Genomic DNA, 24,572 nt, shown 5'->3' on the forward strand with positions numbered 1-24,572 from the left:
ACAGAGAAGAAAGGGGAGTTCCCAGGGATCAGTTGAGGGAGGTACCGCCAGGGCCTCGGAGCTGACTGGTCAGGGAAGGAGAGAGAGAACAACTCAGACAATGTTGAGATTAAGAGAAGGATGTCTCACGAACAAAACCCAGCAAAGCACAGAAAGGGGACAGAGGCAGGAGAATTCAGTTTAGATGTACAAGTTCTGTTTGATGATGGACACACAAGTGATTACTTTGGCACCTCGGTAACCAAAATACTTGAGGAAGTAACTTACAGGAAGGAAGACTTATTTGGATTTGTGTTTCAGAGGTATTATTCCGTCATGGCGGGGAGTGTGGGAGTGTGGGGGTGTGGGGGTGTGGGGTGTGGGGGGTATGTCAGAACAGCTCAACAATATGGTGGAGGGGAGACACAGGGAAGTCACCGAAAGTGACCAAGGCAAGATGCAGCCCCAAGACCATCCTCCAGTGACCCACTTCCTCTAACCAGGCAGGAAGTTGCAACACCTTCCAACCATCTATTCAAATTTTGAATCCATCAGTGGATCAGCGTGTTCATTAGTCAGAGCCTTTGCCGTCCAATTGGCTCGAGACACATCCTCAACGGCTTGCCCATGGGTGTCCTCTACCCGTCTCCTAGACGACTCTCAGTCCAATCAGAATGATAGTCTAAATTAACTATGGCACACAGCAATGGTCCCCTGCTGCTGCTGCTGCTGCTGCTGCTGCTGCTGCTGCTGCTGCTGGGTCCCCAGCTCCTGCTGGGCCGGCAACCTTGTGACTCCGCCAATGATGCTCTCCTAAGCCATCAAAGGAGTGGCTCTCACTTTTCACCCATGTGCTCAGCCGCTCTACAAACACAATTTGTTTTGATACCACATTCCTGGGTATCCTCAGAGCCCTTAAAAGCCGAGATCCTGTGTGCATGGTGAATAGATGCTGGTAACGCTTGTTCAGTGTTCTCTCCCAACCTCTGTCTTGGTGTAGATGTTAAAGGATGGAAACGTGACTCTCTGAGTGCCTGTAAAGGACTTGCCTCCCTGCCTGATGCTGCCATTGTGGAATATTAGTTGAAAATGTATTACATTTGTTTATGCCGTGGAATATTTGCTTAATGATGCAAAGATGGGTTGCATTCTTTTATGTTGCATTTGTTTAACTCTGTGAAGCTGTGTTACTGTGCCTGTCTAAAATACTTGATTGGTCTAATAAAGAGCTGAATGGCCAATAGCAAGCCAGGAGAGGGAAACAGGCGGGGCTGGCGGGCAGAGAGGATAAAGAGAGGAGGAAAAGAGAAGGAGAGGAATACACCAAGGGCCAGCCACCCAGCCACACAGTCAGCCACAGAGTAAGAAGGGAAGAAAAACATATAGAATAAAGACATATAGAAAGGTAAAAATCCCAGAGACAAAATGTAGAAAAAGAGAAACAGATTAATTTAAGCTAGAAAAGCTGGCTGGAAACAATCCAAGCTAGGCCGGGCATTTGTAAGTGAGAATAAGCCTCCATGTATTTATGTGGAAGCTGGGTGGCCCCAAAGAGCTAAGAGTTAAAAATAAAACAAAAACAAAAAACTCCACACTAGAGCCAGAAGACAGAAACACAGGCTCGGAGAGCTTGTGTGGAATCGGCTCTCATGTGCATTCTCAGGGAAAAGTCTTGAAATATTTGCTAAGCTGGATGCGAACAAGTTAGCCTTTTAGGTTTTCTTTTCATTCTTAGTTTTTTGCTTGTTTCTTTTTTATGTGTACAAGTGTTTTGCCTGCATGTATATATGTGTACCACACATGCATGCAGTGTCTGCTAAGGCCAGAAGTGGGCATCAGATCCCCTGGAATCAGAGTTACAGATGGTTGTGAACCACAGTGTGGGTGCTGGGAACTGAACCCAGGTCCTCTGCAAGAGCAGCCAGTGCTTTTAACCACTGAGCCTTCCCAGCAGCCTCCTAGGTTATCTTTTCTACTGAACAGACGTTTTTGCCCCCCAACACATAAAAAGAGCAATAATCGTAATTTGTAATTGAGCAGTATTCTGTGAGTTAACATCTAATGTCACACAGCTGTATGCCTAATTGACAGCTAATAGTAGCCCGAACTCAGTAGAGAATTGGGTTATCTTTGCATGGACTTCTTGGATGGTGTCCTAACGTACGGCTCTGAAAAGTCAGCCACCATCCTTTTGTTTTCTCTCTCAGCTTTGGGTAACTTCTAACTTCTGCCTTGCCTTAATAAGTTAGAGCTCACCTCCAGCATCATTTTCTGAAGAAGCTCTCCTAGGTTCTCTCTGTTGTTATAACACAACGCCGGAGACGAGGTTATTTATGAAGGAAAGGGGGTTGTTCAGATACAGCTCAAAGAAGGCAGCCTCGTCTGATGAGGGCCTCCTGCTACGTCACAACAAAGAAGATGGCGTCGATCACGTGAAGAGATGATGGGCAGGAGCGTCACGTGGGTGTCTTGGGGGAGATGAAGGCACAGAGGAGGCTACTTTACACAGTCCACTTTCACAAGAGTGGATCCCGTCGTGACTGGCCACACCTCCTAACGTGGCCACACTGACAACCAAATCACAACATGAGACTTAACAGGGGTGAAACACACCAAACTCTCGCACTAGCCTCTCTAGGCCCCCGGACACTGTCAGAGTGCCGTCTGTTCATTTGCTTCCAGGAAATCAACGGTTCTCCTTTCATAGCGGGTACCGTGAAAATCGTTCTGACACCTGTTAATGTAGCGAGGAAGACTTTGTTCAAGACTGTTGCAGCAGATGTTATGACGCAAGCCAGGCCCACCTGCCTAGGGGTGGCGTTGGTGGGCTGGGCCCCCCTCCCTCTTGATAGAGGCAATTCTTCAATTGAGGGTCCCACATCTCAAGTGTGTCAAGTTGACAAGATTATCCAGCACAAGTGGGGGTCTCTGATCAATAATCACGGCAAAAGAGCCTTGGGGTTGACTATTACTAAGAAGAGCTATGAAGTTTCTCACTAACCAGATTATTAGTCACTTTCTGCTCCTCTCATAAACTACCTGAGATAGCCAACTTATAAACAGGAAGGATATTTTGACTCAAAGTTTTAGAGGTTTCAATGTATGACTCTTTGGGGACCCAGGTGAGGGGACACTCATGGTGGAAACGAACATACAGCAGGGTAAAACCACTTACGTCACGTCCAGCAGGCAGAAAAGAAGAGGACAGCCTCCCTTGAGGACAACTTCCCAAGACTCAAAGACTCCTTCCCACAAGACCCCATCCTCTTGAAGGTCCCGATACCTCTCAGTAACGCCACCCTAGGGCCCAAGCCTCTAACACACGGGCTGTGGGGAGCGCTCAGGATCCAAACTACAGCACCCCCGAACAAGAATTTTGCTGAAGACAGGCCCACAGTAATCGGAGACTGGCAGCAGGAAATAAAGACTTGATCAATTGCCCTATCAAGTGTGGGGGTTTCTTCGTAAAGGGACTTAACAGGAAAGATGCTAACAGTGAGTGACGCAGACCAGGCAAGGACAGAAGAACAAGTCCAAAGTCTCCTCGAGGACTCAGCTGAACCTGACCAGAGCGTGTCTAAGGAGAAACCGCTTCCTCCGCTTCAGTGTCCACGGGTGGTGGGGCCACGTGGCGACGCCTGCCTGCCCCTCCAGACTCTTAGAAAACAAGACCGACTGCTCTTCCAGACTCTTAGAAAACAAGATCGACCGTTGTTGGCTTCCTTTTATCGCACCCGCACCTGCCCTGTGGCTTGAGGCCGGGGCGGTGCTCAGTGACTCTCTCCGGCCCAGGCCCAGGGGTGTGGCTCATTGGTAGAGCACTTGCCCGGTATGCATGAAACCCTGGGCTGCTCTAGCGCTGAAAACCAAAGCACACATTTTTATGATGTGAATTCACGCAGTAAGGTACTTTGTGCACATTGACGTGGTGAATGACAGAAAGAACAGCCAGCGTTCGGAGCCGGGGGAGAGCCCCGGACGGACGGCAGGAGGCAGACCACACAGAGCCAGGGTCCGCTCTCTGCCTGTGGTTATTATACTAGTCTTTGTTTCCATTTGCTTCATTGCGCTTTTTTTTCCTGGTTGGCTTCCTGGCTGGGAATTTATGTCCAGAGGATGGGAGAGCAAGGCTGCTGAATGCCAGCTGGGAGCAGCGTACCCAGCTGCTGGCTGGGGCGCGCTCTGCCTACAGAGACCCAGGAAGGGGTGTGTGGGGAGCAGCCGCCCTCTCTCCCCTCCGCGTGGCCGCTGCCCTCCACGGTGCCCACCCTCTGCAGACAATGGCTACCCAAGGGGGACTTTGTTGGCAGGGGCAGCAGCAGGACTCTCGTTGGGCTCACCATGGGGAAACACCTCAGGGATCGGTCTTTCTGAGAATGGACACGGAATGTGATCCCGCATCTCCATGTCTCAGTTCCTTCCCTTCTGTTTCTGTATCCCCGGCGCCGGTGGCGTCAGTCTCACCCGCAGCCTACGCTACATCTTGACGGCTTCTTTTTCATGCTGTCCATTTCTTATTAGATTCCGGCTCAGCATGCCTCTCTGTAAACGTTATCTCCCAGTGTCTTCTCTACAGAGGCTCTGACTTAGAGAAACCAGTGGCCGTCTGCTCGGCCCCTCCTCAGGACACCCAGCTTATGGGTGGTGTTAGGTGGCGCTTTGCGGTGACCCCCCGAGAGCCCTGTGTTCAGATGCCACCCAGATTCTCCAGTGAGGGCTGCTAAGGTGATAGAGCCGTCTGGCCAGCTCTCACCGGCTCTATCGCTGCTCACATGGATGAAAGCCAGAAATGGTGTTCTGGCGCCCTGTGGCTCGGAGGGCAGTCTTCAGACCCCAGGCAGGAGCATCTGAGGCCCTCAGGCCAACAGCTTCTGAGGATGCCAGTCCTGTCCACAGTCCATCCAGGAGCTCAGAAGCAGACCCCCTCCGGTGAACCTTCTGACCCCAGTGGAGGCTGTACCAGGCAGGTCCAGCCTCGCCCTGAGCAAACGAGCTGAACTCTCCGGTCGAGCTTGGCCTGAGTTAGGACCCGGGGCAAGGCCCTCAGAAGCTACCTCGGACCCCTGTGGGAGATCGTCAAAGCATGCTGTTCCAAGCCACTGCACTCGGGGGCAATTTGTGACATCACAAAAGGCAGCCGGCGAGCGCTGCACCTGTTCTGCTTGGAAGCCTGAAGGACGTTTCGTATTTTCATCCTGGTGACCCAACTCTTGATCTCCTGTCCCTAAGACCACGGGGAACAGAACAGAAACATGGGCACAGGCAGGACCACTGAACCGCTACGTCACAGTTGACACCAAGGGCTCAGGACACCCACCTGCGGAGGAGCCTCAGAGGAGGAAGCACCCCCTTCCCCCACCCCAGCCCCCTGTGGGACTCAGGAGGCGCCATTGGGGGTTGGCGGTTAGGGGTCGCTGGGTCAGCCGGCTGATTGTGATTATCCTGTGTGCACTGGGCAGCAAGAACTAACTGTGCCTCCCTTCACGGACCCTGCACCGGACACACAGACATCCCAGCGGAGAAAGGGAGGCCGGCGCCTCTGGGACAAAGAGCCATAGAAACAGCACCGAGTTCACATCATTCCAACGGTTTGAAAAGTCACCTCGGGGCCCGGGAGACACCCCCAGATGTGTCTCCTGTGAGACTCCAAACTCAGCCAAGAGGACAGCGAAGACTGTCCCTCCTGGGTCCCAGCGAAAGGAAGGTGGCAGCCACGGGAAGCCAAAGGAAACAGGAGAGCATCATCCAGGGCTGTGCACCAACTCACCAAGGACTTGGCCAGGCTGTACAAGTGGAGCTTTGAGGCAACCCTGACTTGAGACCCAGGGAGGTCCCTGGTGAAGTTACCTTCATCATGAAAGGATTTTCAGGAGGGTCCCAAACTTACACAGACCATCAACCTCCCCCACCCCCCCCCCAAAGCTGGGGTTCTTTTAAATCCTTCATGATCCTATGTATTCGGCCGGATCATTCCGCTCTGAGAGAGTTCCCTGTCCCCAGGTGACAGCCTGTAACATTCGTGGGCTCTGCATCCATCTCTCCCCACTCTTGGGTCCCGGATGGCCTTATTCTAAATGCCAGTCTCTGCCCACCCTGCAGACGTTTCTCAAGTCTACGCCCCTTTTCTAAAGCTTTGCTCTCCCGACTCCTGAAATGGCAGGTCCCTGCTAATCCATCGCCAGCTTGATGGTTTTGACAGTGTACTCGAGGGGCAGAGAGCGAGCATGTTTCCTTCCTAGATGCCACCCAGAAGCACCGTGATGCTCTCTGCCTGTGCCTTACAAGGCACAGCGCTTCCCTGAGGAGGCGAGGGGATGCCTAGTTCGTTGACTGGCAGCTGAGACCTGTTCGGCACAGCCAGGGAAAATATCCAGGACAGAGACAAGCTCAGGTCGTGTAGCCAAGTGGAGAGGTTTTCTGGGCCTGCCTTCCACACAGCCACAGGAGGCAGACCACATGCCTGAGTGATCTACTTACAACACACGGTGAGTGGAATAAACTCATGGCCTGTCCTTCAGCTGAAAAGGCGGTGCACACAGACTGAGAAGAAGCTAAAATGAAGTGTCTGGTGGTGGCTGGTCATAATTCAGAAAGACAAAAATGTCAGATTAAAAAAAAATTTCAAATATTTTAATCCTGACAGATCTGAATCTCTGAGTCCCAAATCCCAACTATTGAAATCCTGGAAACTGCAATTCATATTTCACAAGAGGACTCCACAGGGGTAGGAGCCTTTCGTGAAGAGATGAGTACATGTTCGGATGCATCAGAACAGCTACTTGCTGTGAGGTGAAATGAATACACATGGTAACTATTGTGGGGTGCGTCTGCTTCTGTGATTCAGAAGCCTGCTCCTGGGGTACACCTCCTCACACTCTAGTGTTCCAACTTCTCACATGTCAAATTTTCTTCTTAGAGTTTTTGATTATTTTGTTTGTTTGTTTTATTTTTGTTGCTGTTGTTAAATGTATGTAGGCATCCTAGTTTCTTGGAAATCACTATGCTGTTCATTTCATCTTTTCATTATTTCTAATATTGGGGGCATACATTGTGGGAAGACTTTTAGAGAGTTCTTATTTCATGCATCTTGGTAAATTTGACTCGTTGAAGTTCCTTACCATGGCACTGGATTTGTGTAAGTCCTTTGTGCTTATGTGTGAAAAGGTTAAGACTTTCTCAATAAACAAAGACATGTCCTTTTTATGTATCTACACTTGGGAGAGACAGAACTTTCAGAAATATTGTTCCTCTGTTGGCTGCATCTGCAACTGCCCTTCACAGTTTTGACGCCTCGCATCAGAAGACTCGGGGTGTCTTTTACAATACAGCAGATGACCAAATGTAATGTTGGGTACATGGAACTGTCAGCCCCAGAAGTATGCACGCAAGCATTTCGTGTTTTGACAGCTCTCTTTGTGAGCACAATCTATCTGTTCACAACTGTGTGGCTCATGTAACTGTCCTTGTGGACCTGAATGCTTAAGCTTGTGAACACACGCTATGATTGCCTATTTTACTGTGTGAAGTTACCAGTAACCGTTCTGTCCTTTTTTTTATGTGTTCCTCGAATGGATTTCCTTTTTAAAATGCTTGTTATTTTTCCAGATATTGTATTTTTGGAATCCTGAGGCATGTGTACATGTGTGCATGTGTGTGTACAGGTACCACGGTATGTGTTCAGAGATCGGAGGTCAGCCTCCAGGTTGGTCCTAGCCTTCCATCTCGCCCAGCAGTGTCTGCACAGGCTCGGTGACCCCCGGGTTTGTCCTGCTCTTGTGGTCTCTGCTGCTCTTGCCCCCGTGGGATCGCAGGAATGCAACCTTGCGTGGGTGCTGAGGACCCAGACTCAGCTTCTCACATTGCATGGAAAACGCTTTCCTCCTGAATCAGCTCTCCAGGCCTGTCTGCTTCTTTGTCTGTCTGTCTGCTCGTTTTTTAAGATCTAGCACTACCCAAAAACAAATTAAAATACTGTTTGATGACTATTTCGTTTTTAAACAGATATCCTTTCCATTTTTTTATTTATGTTTTTTAGATTTCTTTTATCTGATACATATGAGTATTTTGTTCTTACGTGTGTCTGTGTGTTACAGTGTCATGTGGTGTGCTGGGACTTGAACCCGGGTCCTCTGCAAGAACAAGTGCTTTTAACAGCCGAGCCACCTCTACAGTCCCTTGACTGTTTCTTGAACATCTATGCCTTCAACCACTTTTCTAGAAGCTGAAGACAGAGCAGTGAGAAAAAAGATGAGATTATGTGACCTCTGGGAGTTTCCTTCCAGGTAAGAAAGGCTTACCAAAAAAAGACACACTATGATGTTATAACATCATGTGTCCTATGGATACAATAAAAGAGAATGGAGACTGTATTGCTGGGGGTCAGAAGGACAATGTTTTTGTTGTTTCTGTTTTCAAGACAGGGTTTCTCTGTATAGTCCTGTCTGGCCTGGATCTCACTCTGTAGACCAGGCTGGCCTTGAACTCAGGCTGGCCTTGAACTCATGGAGATCTGCCTGCCTCTGCCTCCACAGCGCTGGGATTAAAGGTGTGCGCCACCGCTGCCCGGCACCAGAAATACAATTTTAAAAACAGAAGTTGGGCAACCTTATGCTAAAAGGGTGGCACTGGGGTCCATACCTCAAGGGAGTGAGTCAGCTGAGTATATAGAAGAATGTCTGAGACAGACCGAGAAACAGGATGTGCCAAGACCCTGAGGGAGAGCTTGCCTGATGTGTTGAAACACATAGAGCCTATGAAAGCAGGGGAGACTTAGCAAGGAGAGAGGGGAGCGTCCAGGCAGAGGGAGTGTAAAGATCACGGGAAGGCTGGGAGTTTGGGGCTGGGATACTGGGCCTCCAGCATCAACATCCTCTGAGAGCTTGAGAAAAATGCAAAACGTGAGGCGCCATTCCGAGTCACCCAGTCAGGGCTATACCATCACGTGATCTCGTACCGTCACGTGATCTGGCTCCAGGGCATTCACAAGTGTGTGGAGCACTGACCTAGGGCTCAAGCAACCCGCAGTTACGTCTTCTCTATTTACCTGAGCAACGAGGCCAGTGCGGTGGGGCGCTGTGACTGCAGGGGAACACGATCTGCGGCCCTGGCTGGTGTGAGAAGTGGAGAACCGCGGGACTGGCCCCCTTTCTTCTTCCAACTCTGCCTGTGTCCCCTAGCAGGCACCCAGAGTTTCCCCCAAGCGGTAAGGGCAGCTATAGCCACCTCGCCTCCACTCCATCCCTTTCTCACTGGCAGGTCTGAAGCTGAGAGCCTGCAGAGAGAACAAAGCAGCCCTCACGGGGCTTGTCTTCTTCAAACCATTCGGTTCTCAGACCTGGGAGCGGCTCCTGGCTAAGCACAGGTGCTGAGGCTAAAACTGAACACGGGTGTGATGGTGCCAGGCTCTGAAGACAGCAGGCGGCGTGCGGGCCCGATCTGCCCACTGCAGAGAGAGCAGCTGCCCCGGGAACCGCTGACGAGGGCAGTTCCGCGGCGAGGCAAGGGAGACCAGGCGGAGGCCGCAGGGCAGAACTCTGCTCACAGCTCTGCACCCATCCTGCCTTATGTCTGCTCCCTTTAACACCTGCCCACAGGAATTCGTGTGTGTGTGTGTGTGTGTGTGTGTGTGTGTGTGTGTGTGTGTGTGTGTGTGTGTGTGTGTCTCAGATGCAGGGCTAGAGGCTGACTGGCCAGCTGGCTTCAAAATGAATTCCCCAAGAAGAGAACCACCAGTGCAAATGTCGGGCTCCACCCAGGAAAATCACCCACACATTGTCAGTAACTTTAAATTCTCCCTTTCCAGAGACCGATTCTTGCCATAGGATGATGATGATGATGATTCTTCCTTCTTCCTCCTCCTCCTCTTCCTCCTGTTCTTCTTCCTCTTTTTCTTCTTCTTCCTCTTCTTTTCCAAACAAATCATCATTAATTGCCAGAAACATTAAAAAATGGAATGTTCTGTCCACATTTTGATTCTTTCTTTAGATGAATGTCACCACATGTTAATGCCCAACAGTCTAAAATGCAAGCTGAATAGTGTGAAAGGCCCCAAAGTAGCTTGACCACACAGCAGCCATGATAGGCTTAGGGGCCTAGACACAGCTTCTGTGACAGGCTTACTCCAGGCAACACCCAGATCCAGGAAAAGTCTCAAGCTGATACCACTCAGGGATCCACCCAGGGGTGAGGAAGTACCTGACATCCCAAGCATTCCAACCACTAGATAAGGTGGCCAGATGTCCTTGAGTCTAGCACACACCTATTTTTTGTTCTACAGATACCCCTGGACAATTGTCAGCCAATCAGGGTCCTGGACCCTGGAAATTCCCTCACCCCAACCTCTGCTATGATAAAAACCCAACCCCACCTGGGCTCAGGGCTCTCTGCTCTCACCGCTGCATCGGACAGACAGAGGGACCAAGCTCTGGAGCTTAAAATGAAGGCTCTTGGCTTTTATATGTGGGATTTGGTCTCCATGGTGGTCTTTTGGGGGTCCCCGAGATCTAGGCATAACAAATAGAAGCTGGACTCCTCTGTATAACAGCAAGCTCTGGTCTCACTGGGGAACAAGATCCTCCCGTTCCACGGATTGACGGGTGTGTCCTGACACATGCTAGTTGTATCTGAATGCACATCCATGTTCTTCTGTCATGACCTATGGTGGGGATGAGCTTGCACAACGCCTGTGAGTCATAAGGGCCCACGGATGCCCACAGAGATGGCACTCTCACTCATTTGTGCCAGGTGTTCTGCCCCAAGTCCCGGAGCATGATACCCACTGAGCTTCACAGTCTCCTTGGAACCAGGGTCAAGAGTGGAGTATGTCTGTGTGTGCGGCCAGCTCAGGTACCGCCAGGCATCATAAGGTGAGCATGAGCAGGGGCACTCAGGTACCACCTCATGGCATCTCCATCCCCCAGTGGCATCTCCAACTCCCCTGCAGTTGGTTCATTGAGTGAAAACACTGCTTTACACTCTCCATGTCGCTTTAAAGACAACTGAAAGTCTGACCTGGTAACTCTATCTCCCAGGCAACCCATCTCTCTTAGAAAAACAAAAAAACAAAAAACACTTCTCAGAATGGCAACCTCAAACCAAGGCTTCTTCCATCGTCCTGTGTATTCTGTTTATAACCAGTGAGGCCGACATGGGATCTGCTCTGGGTGTGTGGGGGCTGTGAAACTTTATCCACCTTTGGCATTTTCGACTTTGATAACCTCTCAGGATAGCCCCCCCCTCCGCCCCCCCAGGTATAGCCCTGTCCTGGGGAGACAAAGCAGCTCACCCAGCTGTTTTGAAAACAAAACCAACTGCTTTGAAAATGCAGATCAGCCCATCTCAGGCCCGAAGTCCAACCTCCTCCGTGGGTCTCTCATCCAAAAACCGTGACTCACCTGCCATGGTTCCTCAGTCCCCAAGATTGGAAAATTAGTGGTGACTTCTGCAGGCCGGGGCGGCTGGAAATACTCAGACCAGACCAGCCTGAGCCCTCCTGCCTCGCCCTGTGTGTCCTCCCACACGCCTGCCTCCCGACAGACATGGGCGCTGCCCCATGGCCTGACATGCCCCTTCCGGAACTGTGAGTAAGGACCTGTCCTTTCAGGGACAGACATCTCTTATCTGCGGGTCTTTCTACGCCTCTGATTTCCCGTGAAAACACTACATTTGAAAATGACAAAGAGGACAGAGAACCGTCATGGTCCCTGAAGGGTCGCCCTCGGTTAGGGTAATAGCGCGGCCTTTGCCCATCCAACGGTAATATTGGGACTCGAGTCCTGTCTCCTGGTGCTGACACCCCCAGAGGGGTGTTTTGAGGTGTCTCTCACTACACTGTAGCAAACTGAGTCCAAGTTCTACACACACACACACACACACACACACACACACACACACACACACGTCCCTCCCCCAGTCCCCTGCCTCCACATTTAGCATCTCTATCCACTGGTTTCCTCAACGCTGAGACCCTGCTGTCCTTGTCTCTCTTTCGCAGTCCATCCCTCCACCCCATCTGCTCTACCACCTCTCAACCCTCCACTGCTCTCCCCCTCTGCCACCCTCGATCATTTCAGCTGGCATCCTTCCTAGTCTGACCGGTTTCAATCGCCCCCCCCCCTCCATCTCTCCATGTAATAAGCCCAAGTACCATTGTAAGCCACACATCACTTACCCTAACACCCTTGCCGTAAAGTAGTCAGTTGCGGGCTGGGTATAACCTCAGCACTTGGAGGGTTGAGGCGGGAAGATCAAGGCTTGAAGGCCAGCCTGAGCCATATAGTGAGACCCTCTCTCAAAGCCAAATTTATATTTGTGATTGGATTTGAATTCTTAGCACATACGGGGAATGCCTCTTCACTCTCACTTTTCTGTCTTTGGTCACCAACCCTAGCCACCCCACATTTCCTAGTCCCCCCACCCACACACACACCTGGGATGCCCTTTGATGCATGCTTAGCCCAGGTTAGCCCAGGTGGCAGGCATTGCCAGCACTCACCAAGTCCTCTGGTCCTCTCTCACGCTAGGTTCTGATCTCCTAGGAACTGGGTGTGGCGTGGGATTTGCTACAGCCAGGGAAAGGTCAGTAGAAAGGGGCATATGCCACCCCCAAGCTGAGGCAGCTGCGAGCCAATGCTCCACGTTCCAACTCTTCCCAGCGATGTGCTGGAGGTCAAGCTAGCATGGAGGTGCCGGACCATCAAAGCCTCCGGGAACACCGGGACACATATGGAGGACAGCTGCCCTGAAGAGCGGCCCAGCCCCTCAGCCCAGTGATGTGAACAAAAAGTACAACTTAATTATGCCGAGCCCCTGAGATTTGAGGGTTGGCTCGCCTACCTAGGACGAATGCAGCTGAGTTCAGACTGTTGTTCTTCATACCACAGACGGGTCCCTAAATTTGGTCTCCTTTCTGTCCTCTGGAAACCTTCCTCCTTCTCTCTTACTGTTTATCAGTTTGTAATTATGTGTTTGCTTTGTGTTTTTAGTTATCTGTTTCATCCAGCAGTTGCAGAATCCATCTGGGCAGGGACTTGGTCAGATGCGTGTGCGAGGGAGCCTCTAGTGAGTCTGCACACAGAGCCCATGTGCCAGAGGCACTTAAACAACATGAATGAATGAATGAATGAATGAATGAATGAATGAGTGAATGAACACTGAAAAACATAGCTGCCATGTATTCAGCCAAATCAAAGAAAGAGAAGAGGCATGGTGGGAATAGAAATGGCCAGGAAACGTGGTAGCTATCCAGTTACCTGTGTGCTGCTTGCGTTCCACCGACTAAGGTGGGCAGGCCCTTTTCCTCTCGGTTTCCTGTAAAATTCTTTACACGTCTGAAAACAGACCCAAGGGTAGAGTGTGCTGCAAGGACCTGGGGCACCGCGTCTGCCCCACTCAAGGACTCCAGGGTACCAGATCTGCCCCATTCAAGGACTCCGGGCACCAGATCTGTCCCACGCAAGGACTCCGGGGCACCAGATCTGCCCCACGCATGGACTCCGGGGCACCAGATCTGCCCCACGCATGGACTCCGGGGCACCAGATCTGCCCCATGCAAGGACTCCGGGGCACCGCATCTGCCCCAAGCTCTCACTGACCCTCTACAGAGATTCAGACACAGGGGCGGGTACCAAGAGATTCAGAACCAATGAGAAACTGTGGCAGGGAGCCCTGTTGAAAGTGCCCATTGGGGGCAACATCCTTGAGACCTTCCTGTCACGTACGTCTCATCACAACCTCCAGAATCACCCCCAGTCCCTAGGGAGGAAAGGGAAGTCACAGGAGGGACCGAGACCCCCGGCAGAGTGCCTGGTGTCCTCGTCATCACCGTCACCATCTCATTAGTGGGTGTGCAGCACACAATGGGCTTGACACACAGGCTGAGGAGCAGTGGGCACCCAAACCAATACCTGTCCCGGCCCAGGGGACTTAGGTCCCACCCTTTCTCCACGTCTGTGTTGAAAAGCCCCCTCAAGTCCCTGCCCCTGGGCATTTGTGAGGAAGGGATGTTGGCTCCACAGCAGGAAGCAGCCACTCTAGGCCTCATCTGGGTCCTTGGAATGGGGCTTTGAGAGGTGGCTTTGCATTAATCCCCATTGTCTGATAGGTCGGTGACAATGCTCTTTGTCATTTGTACTTGCACTGGGCTATCCTCAAGTCAAACTGCCACCAGCTTCGTCAGGTCAGATGCGGCCTCTTACAGGAGATCATCACATGGGGCTTGTTGGCTGGACACTCCTTCGCAGAAGGAGGGTGTGGCGGTTTGAACAAGAACGGCCCCCACAGGCTCATATATGCGAATGCTTAGTCACCAGGGAGTGGCACTGTTTGAGAAGGATGAGGAGGCGTGGCCTTGCTGGAGGAAATGTGTCACTGGGGGTGGGCTCTGAGGTTTCAAAAGCCCATCCCAGTCTCAGAGTCTCTCTCTCTCCTCTCCCTCTGCCTTTGGGTCAGGATGCAGCTCTCAGCGATATCTCCAGCACCATGACTGCCATGCACGCCACCACGGTCCCTGCCGTGATGATAACGGACTGAGCCTCTGAAACTATAAGCAAATTCCCACTTCAATCACTTCTTTTATAAGAGCTGCCTGGGTCCGGACATCTCATAGCAACAGAACAGTGCCTCAGACAGAGAGGCAGGGAAGGCCATGGGACCCCCACCTGCACCCAGTCACCACACCCCACCCACCAGTTGTATGCCATTCTGCCCTAATTGCATGTGCCCTCAGGGTCTTGAGGAGGAGGAGGAGGAGCTACAGAATGTAGGTAGGGGAGGGCTAGGGGAGGGGGCTTAGGTGGGGGGAGGGCTAGGGGAGAAGGGGCTCTATCTATGTGGCCATGGGAGAGTCATCATCCATGCTGGGTTCAGACCATCCAGTACGGCTGCATTAAGGTCCCCCATGCTCCTGCTCATAACCCCTCACTCAGTGCACTTTAGGTCAGCCTAATGAGCTCATTGGCTCCCCCAAAAGTAAGCTCCAGTGGAATCATACCTCCATTTGTCGTTTGGGACCTTAGAAGGAGGGGCGGATGTTGCTGATGTCTCCATCGGGGAAGGAATTTTAGCAGTGAAAACTGTACAGCCATGTAAAAAGATGGGCACATATGTTACAAATCAGAGCTCAGGCTCCCTTCCCTGTGTCCTCTCAGCAGGCCTGTGATTTTTGTGGCTGCTTGTGCATACACAATGTACAGATGCTGGCAGCTGTGGAACATTCACAGGGGTCTGAATGCCAAGAATGTTGGGAGTTGTCAGATTCCTTGGGGCCCATTTTAAGGGGTCTAAATGTAGATGACATACTCAAAGCCCTCCAGAAGATACGAGACCCCATAAAACCCCAAGAGTACCCTCATTCTAGCTCCAGTAAAAACTGTCCCTGCTTATTCTGGGATAGAGCTTGTTGAGAAAAGGGCGAAAAGTGAACTGAAGAATTTGAGGACATGCTCCAGTATGAAATTCCCCCTGTGGGGACACAGCAGCCACTCCTGGGAGGTAGATCAGTCTATGAAACTAGGTCTGTTTCTGCCTTCCGCATGACAACCCGGGAACATGAGGATAGTGTGGCAGGAGAAATGAGTGGGAAGTGGAGCTGGCTCCCCCCATGGAAGGAGAACGGAGACAGCATGGAGGCAAAATGCACATCCTGCCGGGGGGACCAACCCACAAGAGTGTGAGCCAAACACCTTGGCAGGGGCACCAGGAACATCACTCTGGGGATGCTGACACTTCTCTGGGACAAGAAGCGGGGACTGGCAGGAAGCTCAATGGCTTTCTGGAGGCTGAAAGTGTATGTGTGCCCAAGCCAAAGACACTAACCGTTCAGACAATGTCCTAGCAGACCCATGAGCCCAGATCTACCATTGTAATCACTGATGGCTTTGTTCCCAGGGATCCTCAGACTAGATGGTATTAGTAGTGTGTTCAGTGGGAGTGCATCCAGGTGTTGGGTCAAAGGGTGTGTGTGTGTGTGCGTGTGTGCATGTGTGTGCGTGTGTGTTGTGACCAGAGAACAACCTTGGGTGTCATCTTCAGGGATGCTGTCCATCTCTTTTGCGCTAGGGTTAGACTGTCTGGCTAGCAAGTCCCAGTGATCATCCTATTCCACCCGCCAGCTCTAGGATTACAAGCCTTTGCCGCCATGATCAACTTTATACATTGGTTCTGGAGATCAAACTCGGGACCTCATGATTGCAAGAAAAGCATTTCACTAACTAAGCTGTCTTCCCAGCCCAGAAAAGGGAGGCTGGAGAGTAGCTGTCAATCAAAAGCACTGGCTGCTCTCACAGAGGACCCAGCTTCAGTTCCCAGCACCCACGTGGGGGCTGACAACCATCTGTAACTCCAGTTCCAAGAGACCCAACATCCTCTTCTGTCCTCCCAGGGCACTGTATGCATGAGATGCACACAAATGTCCATACACATAAAATTAAATAACTAAATAAATAAAAGCGCTGGGCCTCACACAACCTGAGATAAAAAAAAGTTTGCAGCCTGCCCTCCCAAAGAGGTACAGGGACCCTGGAAATACCAGCTGCGTGTCGGACAGTCTTCTGAGAAGTGAGAGACAGCAACCACACACACACACACACACACACACACACACACACACACACACACACACACACACACACGACTTACATGGGATACAGGTGTGGTCCCAAGAAGCCTGAATCTAATAGCACAGACATAATTAGGCAATAACAGCCAGAATGTGATGGAGTCAAACTGTAAAATAGTCCACAGGAAAGAGAGGTTTGCAGAGAGCTGCCAGAGAACACAAGCCAGTGGTGAGACTTGAACTTCAGATAACCGTTGCAGAATTATCTAGTGCACGGATGTCACAAATACTGTTCGGAATGCAATGCCATTGGAATTGGCTCCAGGACCCCTCTGAGGGTTCCAAAGCCATGGACACTGGAGCCCCTTGTAGAAAAGGGTGCCGCAGCTTGGCATGTGACCTACACACACCTGCCTTGGAGACTTGGAGTTCTCTGTAAATGAGCCGAAATACTCCGTGCTTTGTAAAGGATGCAAACAGCTGTGCTGATTGGGGAAACGACGGCAAGGAATAAAAAATTCTGCACATGTCCAGTGCAGACGCAACCAGAGGACACTGTCTGTCTGGATCTGGTTGGCTCCTTGCAAACCAAACCCACGGATATGGTGAGCAATTATATTTATACCAAAAAATTATAGATGGTTCATACTGTTTATGTGAGAATCAGATTAAACCAGATGTCCCGGGGTTTTTCAGGAGAAGCCTGTTTCCCCTGTTTGTGGAGGATTCATAGCACAAATAATATGTCATCTAGAAATAGCTGGACAAGGCAGAGGCGGGTGGGGGAAGCTGTGCTTCCAAGCAGCCAGAGCGGTCCTCTGACCTGCTTCAGGCACTTCCCTCGGCACCGGCGCCGGCCCAAAGAAAAACCTTCTGCAGATCTGTAATGGGACAAGGAAAGGTCTTTCTCCTCCTTAGTCCCACGGCCGTCAGGGGTGGGTGGGGGTGGAGGGGTGGGGGGTGGGGGCGTCTGGCAGTGCCGTGGTGGGAAGGGGTAGCTAACACCCGCTAAACAGTGCCCAGCCAGCAGGTCCTCTCATCTTGACTCCAAGACTCAGGCTGATGGGGCAGGAGGCACAGGGCGAGGCGGGCACTTGAGTGTTGCGGGTTACCATGGCAAAGGGAGAAGACGCCGGAAAGCAAGGCACAGGGTTTTCAAGTCCACAGTCAGAGGCAACGGTCACGTTCCTTCATCGCAAGCCGCCTGGCCATGTCCAGGTAAACAGGAAGAGTCCCACCACAGGCCTGAGGTCATAGCAACACACACTCTGAAGCCACCTCAGGCATCTCCCATGTTGGTCCAATCCCCTAGCTTTAGACAGTCAGGGATCCCCAGCGCCAGGGGCTTCCCCAGTGCTGGGGGCACTGGGGAATGTTAGGGACCCTCAGTGGCAGCCCTCATACCGAAGGTTCCCGTTTTCTAGGGACTTCTTAGCAACAAGCACCAAATACCAGTTCCCCCCAATATGAAGAGCTCCGAAATACCAGGACTTCCTTCATGTAAGAGCCCCAGTCGGATGGAGACGCTCCCAGTGCAAAGATCACTGGACCCTTCCAGGATCTTCCCTGCTGTGCCGGGGCTGCTGGTCCTGGACACCTGGACTAGTCCTCTGGCTGCTGATGCCTTTTCCCTAGGCAGTCCCCGCCTCCCTCAACACAGCCTCCCACATCTGTAAAACCAGCAGTGGAGAGTGGCCCGGACCCCGAAGCCCTCCAGGGCCCACGGATGGCACAGGCCTCCAGGAAGGAACACAAGAGCTGCCCAGGGAGTCTGTCCGGTGAGAGGACTTGCCTTCCTGTCAGGGAACCCTCTGGCCAGCAGCTCACACAGGCGTTTAGTCCCGCTGAGCTAGCATAGACTAGCTGGCCCAGGCCTGACCCAGAGAGTCCCTGGGACCAAAAAGCAAACCGCTGTTTAAAAATCAACATGGAGAGGAAACGGAAAACCCCCGCGTGGGCCTCCCAGGGCCACCCAGTCCCTTGCCCCTGGACGAGGCGGTTTCTGGAAGAGGCATGACTAATGGCCGGGCTGAAAGTGCCCTGGCCACGGGCCAGCATGGCCGTCAACACCTCGTCTCTACAGCAGGCAGGTGGCGGGTGAGAGACAAAGGGGCCTTCTGTGTGCTGTGGGGACCAGGACGCGGTGGCTTTGGGAGTTGGACAATGGGGTCACGGAGCCCTCAGAGGGTTGGCGGTGGCACACCGAAAGCCGGCCTGGAGGGGTACTGCCTGCCGAGGATCACTCACACCTTGCCACCACGGGAGGCAGGCCCATCTGCCACCCAGCCGCCCCGTGGACACCCTGCCCCCTCCCATCCCACCGCTCCTTTCAAGACTCCTGTGCCTGGAGCCTCAAGGGCTGAAGCGCCCCTTACAGGCGGTCCCTGGGTGCTAGCTGGGCCCCGGGTCCTCTGCTACCCGTGTGTTCTACTTGGTGTGCTCACCCCAGCAGCTGCCCTGAACAACCATAATTTACAACCCGCAGGGAAAGAAACTGAGGTCCAGCTAGGGCTGAGATTCAAACCCAAGTGTGTCCTGCCCCACACTACCTCTGTCCCCACATCTGGAACTGTCCCCACATCTGGAACTGTTCCCAGCCGCACTGCACTGAATACCAAGGCCCCCCAACTAGCCGGTGTGCCCAATCTGCAGGCTCGCCCCAGCTGGCCCAGGATAGCTGCGAAGGCCACCCGACAGACATATTTGCAGATGTCAGGGACTGTGTCGCAATGTCAAAAGGGTGGGTGCCCCTGCTGGATCCCTCCAGCATCCCAGGGAGCCAGCTCTCCCCGCAAAACTGGAAAAGAAACGCAGTGGTGGAAAATACCATTTTCATGCAAATCAAAATAATGCCAAACACCCATGGCCGGAAAAGAATAAAAGAGACAGGACCCAGCCTGTGGTTACAGTCTGAGGGTGTGTCCTCCCTCACCTCACTCCAGGTGGGGAGGTGGCCTAACTCTAGACTCCTCTCTAACGCTGCATGTAGTCTCCAAAACATCATCACCGCCACAACCCATCTCCCTCCCATACACTTGAATTATGGCAAGACCTGCCCCTGCCGACCTTGACTACCGCATCGGAAGCCCCTGTGGGTGAAACCCCTCTTTCCCTCCCTCCCCATGCTATTGTCTGCCCGCACCTCTGCACCACACTATCCTTTGCAGCTGACTTTCAACAGATTAAAGGGATTTTAAACCGGAGTCCGATGGCTCCCAGCCCCGGCTCTGCTCAGAATCTGAACTCGGTATCAGCCAGGGTCCCTTGGTTAATCAGTTTTCACCACTGTGACAAATACCCCCGGGGAACTGGTTAACAGGAAAGGCTAACGAGCGCGCACACTTTCAGAGGTCTCAGCCCAGGGCTGTGTGAAAGGACCCAGTGGGAACAGTGGCTCACTTGGCAGCGGTCAGGAAACTGAGAACAGACGTGGGGAGGTAGACACCCTTCCGATACAGGCTCCGACAGCCTGCTTCCTCCAGCTGGTTCCCACTCCTAACAGCTCACTCAGCTGTGAACTCACCCACGGATTAACCCAATGGTGAGGTAAGTTCCAATCACCTCTCAAAACAAAAAACAAAAAACAAACAAAAAAAAAATTTAAATAGTCTCTCTATGTAGCCCCCACTGTCCTGCCTCTGCCTCCTGAGTGCTGGGATTACAGGCATGCACTGCCACACCTGGTCCGATCACTTTTAAATAATGCCACCAGCTGGTTTCAGGTGGTTAACATAGAGACTTCTGGGGTGCTCTGCCTATCCAAACCATAGGAGCCTCACTGGTTTTAATTAAACAGAGTCCCTAGGGGACAGGCCCAAGACCTGTGTGAAGCTGGAGTTTTCCTGTGTCCTGCCAGGTCTGCAGCCGCTCAGACCCAAATAAACACACAGAGGCTTACATTGATTAAAACTGCTCGGCCATTAGCTCTGGCTTCCTGCTGACTAGCTCTTACACTTAAACTCAACCTATTTCTGTTCATCTATATGTCACCACATTTTCAGTGGCTTTACCTGTGTGCCATTACATGCTGCTCCCTGGATGGCAGGCTGCCGTCTCCTGACCCAGCCTTCCTCTTCCCAGAATTCTCCTTGTCTGCTTATCCCGCCTATACTTCCTGCCTGACTACTGGCCAATCAGCGTTTTATTAAACCAGGGTACAAGAGCATTATTCCACAGCATCTGTGTTCCTAGCGGCTGTGCTGGTGGCTCAGGTCCACCCTTAAGTGCCTTAAATGAAGGATAGTTTTCTGTCAGCTTGACAGGGCTAGAGTCATCTGAGAGGAGGGAGCCTCCACTGAGAAAATGCCTCTGTAAGATCAGGCTGTCAGCAAGCCTGGAGGGCATTTTCTTAACTGGTGATTGATGGGGAAGACCCAGCCCGTTGTGGGTGGAGCATCCCTGGGCTGGTGGTCCTGGGTTCTATAAGAAAGGAGGCTGAGCAACCATGAGGAACAAGCCAGTGAGCAGCACCCGTCCTTGGCCTCTGTGTCAGCTCCTGCCTCCAGGTTCCTGCCCTGCTTGAGTCTTGACTTCCTTCAATGATGAACAGTGATGTGGAAGTGTAAGCCAAACAAACCCTTTCCACCCTAACTTGGTCCTGGCATTTCATCACTGCAATAGTAACCCTGACTAAGAAACCCTCCAATGCCCTCTGCCTTTCCTCCTTATCCGCATTTGGATTTGTTTATTTCTCTGATTTCTTTATCACATCTCAGCCCCCTTTCCTCTTTTTTGATATCCATTTCTACCTGAAAAAATACAAGATTTCAGACGAAGTGCCTGCCATGATTTTGTAAAATCCCGCTTCCCAGAGCAACACTAATGGTCCGTGGAACCTCTCAAGCCCTAGTTACTTAGCAGTTGAGGTCTCCGCAGCCTGCTTCTCCCACAGTCGGTTCACAGGATAATTACCATAGACGGGAGCCCCTGAAACTGTGCTCTCACAAAGGAGCGGTACTGCTGCCCTCAGAGTGTGCACGGTGACGGTGAGATGCCTGGAAGGACAGACAGACAGACCTACTACTCTAAAAACCAAAGCCACCATGAGTACAGAAGGATTCCTTTCTGCAGAATGGACACTGGTACTTCTCGGGACCAAACGACCAAGTTCTGGATACATGCAGACCAAGTAAGCGCCTAGAGGGCAGTGTCAGAATCTTAGCTCTAGAATTCTTCCATGAAGAGAAAAGACACCAAAGGAGACTGAGAGCCAGTAGACAAGGCATGGCCCCAGCTGGTGCTCACCACCAAAGAGTTAAGTTTTCCATGTGAAAAGCATCCAAACATCTGGGCGTGGTGGTAGCTCACATCTGTAATCCCAACACTCAGGAGAATTACAAGTTTAAGACAAGCCTAGGATACAAAGTAAGACCCCATCCCACATATGTCCGTGTGTGTGTGTGTGTGTGTGTGTGTGTGTGTGTGTGTGTGTGTGTGCGCATTCGTGTACACTTACCTACCCAAGATTTAAGTGAGCAGCAATGCCCAGTTTGTAGAGGGTTCTAACACTCTGACAATGTGGAGAGGAAGACCCTGGGCCATGGAAGGGAAGAAAGCTACCCTCTGCCTGGCTCTGTCTCACAGGCAGGCCAAGGTTTGCCATCCTAAATCTCTCCTGGCTGTGGTTATTACCAGAGTGACCTCTGCACTGTTTGTCAGTGTCTAAGACCACTCTCAAAAACATCTGATTGGACCACCTTTGGAAATTCACATTTATGTTAATAAAGAACCTTCCCAATTTCCCAGAATAGTGCCCGGCCCAAAGGAGGATCTTAGTTCATCTGATCAAATGTTGGTCAGATGGAACAGAATGGAGCTGCTCATTTGTTTCTGATCAGACACTCCAATGCCTGCTCTGTCAACAAATTCATTAATTCGACTAATATTCGTGGCGAGCCGATTTCATGCCAGGCTGGGCCTTTGGGGCCACCATGGTGATCCAGGCAGGCAACTAGCCTTATTAGAGACACTGTGAGGGAGCCATGGTCCCCACCCTTGAGCTGTTTATAATAGGGTGAGGGAACAGAACAGATCGGAAGCAATTAGAAAACAATTAAGTGTTAAATTATATGCCTCTGACGAGCCCAGGGGATTCTCGGGAAGAGAGGCAGCTAATGTCACCAGTGTTGTCACAGAAGAGATGATGTTGGCTGGGAGGATGCCCTGGGTCGGAGGAGTAGAGCTAAGTGGAGGAGTAGAACATTTCTAGAGGAGGGCAGCCACCCAGGACCACTCCAGCAAAACCAAGGCTGCAGATGCTGGTCACACCCTGGGTCAGAAATGCTCCCAAGGATGAGAGCTACCCTACTGAGGTGGGAGGATTTGAGATAATATTGTAATTGATGCCATTAAAAAAATGAAGTTTCTCTCCTCCAAAACATGAACCTGTGACTATTTCCTTTACACCTTAGCCTAAGGGAAGGAGCTGTGGCCTTCTTCCAACTCTGTCTGCAGCGAAAAGTCTTCGGGGTCACCCGGACCGGGACCATTTCCCTGGCCCCGCCCCCAGAGTCCTGGATTCAGCAAATGTGGGATGGAGGGGGTTCGGGCACTTGTGCGTTTTCAGGGCTCACCGGGGATGCTGTTCATCCCATTGCTTTAAATCTCCATCATATTCCTGGGCGTGGAAAAGGAAGGATGTGAGTAGAATGTAGGTCTGTAACCTCGAAAACACACGTGGAGAACATCCAGAGAATTCATAGCAGAAGGAAATCAATCTAACAAGCTGCACTCCTATGAGCTCCTGAATGCGTCACGTCATCAGGATTGGACCGAATTAATTAAAATCCGCCTTTACGGCGTAGGCATGCCTGATGGGTGAGGAGGAAAGGGGGGACTTGCCTTTCTTTCACACAGTAGAAAGATGAAGCTGGGAGTGACTTGGACCTAATGTGACAAACATGCTCTTTTTCCATCCTTAGCTGGGTAGGTCGCCTTGTGACTTCAGTTCCAGAAAGAAAAAGAAAAAAAAAAAAGCCTAACACTACATAAAACATTCTGTATTTAAACATCAGTCTGCTCTTTGGTCACATGCATTGTCTGAAGAATAATGCCATCCCAGTCGTCAGTAAGAGGACAGAGAGGAGAGCTGTGACCCGGGTGTGCCAGGCTTTGTCCCTGAGTCCTGTCCTGATAGTTGGGAACACTTTCCTTTTCGTGCGTGCGTGCGTGCGTGCGTGCGTGTGTGCATATGTGCATGCGTGCATACCCGCATTCAGATGTCCTCACAGGCAAGAAGAGGACATCAGATCCCCTGGAGCTAGAGTTACAGGCAGTTATGAGGCACCCAAAGTAGGTGCTGGGAACCGAACCCAGGTCCTCTGCAAGAGTAGCCAGTCCTGGTAACCGCCGAGCCATCCCTCCAGCCCCAGGCCACAGCTCTTGATATTGTGAGCTGATTTTGTCCCCTTAGATTCGCCTAGGGAGTCCTAGGCCCTTTTCTTTTCCACAGCTGATTTACACACTCTGCTGGGGATTGGTTTGAGGTCCTCTGTTTGCGTGGATGTTCTATTTCTGTTATTGTCCCTGGAAGTTATATTTGGACTGAAACATTCCAAACTACTCATAAAATCTTCCTTGGCTAACACACATACACACATACTTATACAAACACTACACTACACATATGCATCCATACAGATAGATGCATACGTTCATATGTGCACACTCGTATATAATACATATAAACATATAAGCAAGTGCATGCACACATACACATACAATACACACACACACACACACACACACACACACACCACATCTGCTCCTCACTGCAAACTTGACCCTTGCTTAATACAAGACGCTCCAGTTGTATTCGGTTGTATTTTGACCTGCCTGTGGTCTGGCTGAGCTCCCTGAGGGGACCACGGAGTGTGAGAATTGGTTTACTTCTCCCCCTCTGCAGCAGGACTGGCATCAGAGGTCTTAATGGCTTAGACGGTGTCCTTTCTCTCTGCAAATGTCACTGGTGGCCTGGTTTATTATTCATTCAGGGTTCGTTCCGAATGGCTGGGAGCAGAACTCAGCACATTCATCAGTC

The 24,572-nt window shown here is 51.4% G+C and overlaps 1 long non-coding RNA gene across 1 annotated transcript; it reads left to right on the forward strand.

Moving 5' to 3' along the window:
- Positions 1–366: 366 nt before the first annotated feature.
- LOC121825355 (uncharacterized) lies at positions 367–10,380 on the forward strand. Its single transcript, XR_013047511.1, has 3 exons — positions 367–6,768; positions 9,004–10,161; positions 10,256–10,380. It is a non-coding gene; the product is annotated as an uncharacterized LOC121825355 (long non-coding RNA).
- The last annotated feature ends 14,192 nt before the right edge of the window (positions 10,381–24,572 follow it).

The sequence above is a fragment of the Peromyscus maniculatus genome, chromosome 23 (assembly GCF_049852395.1).
Source record: "Peromyscus maniculatus bairdii isolate BWxNUB_F1_BW_parent chromosome 23, HU_Pman_BW_mat_3.1, whole genome shotgun sequence".
NCBI classification, from domain to species: domain Eukaryota; kingdom Metazoa; phylum Chordata; class Mammalia; order Rodentia; family Cricetidae; genus Peromyscus; species Peromyscus maniculatus.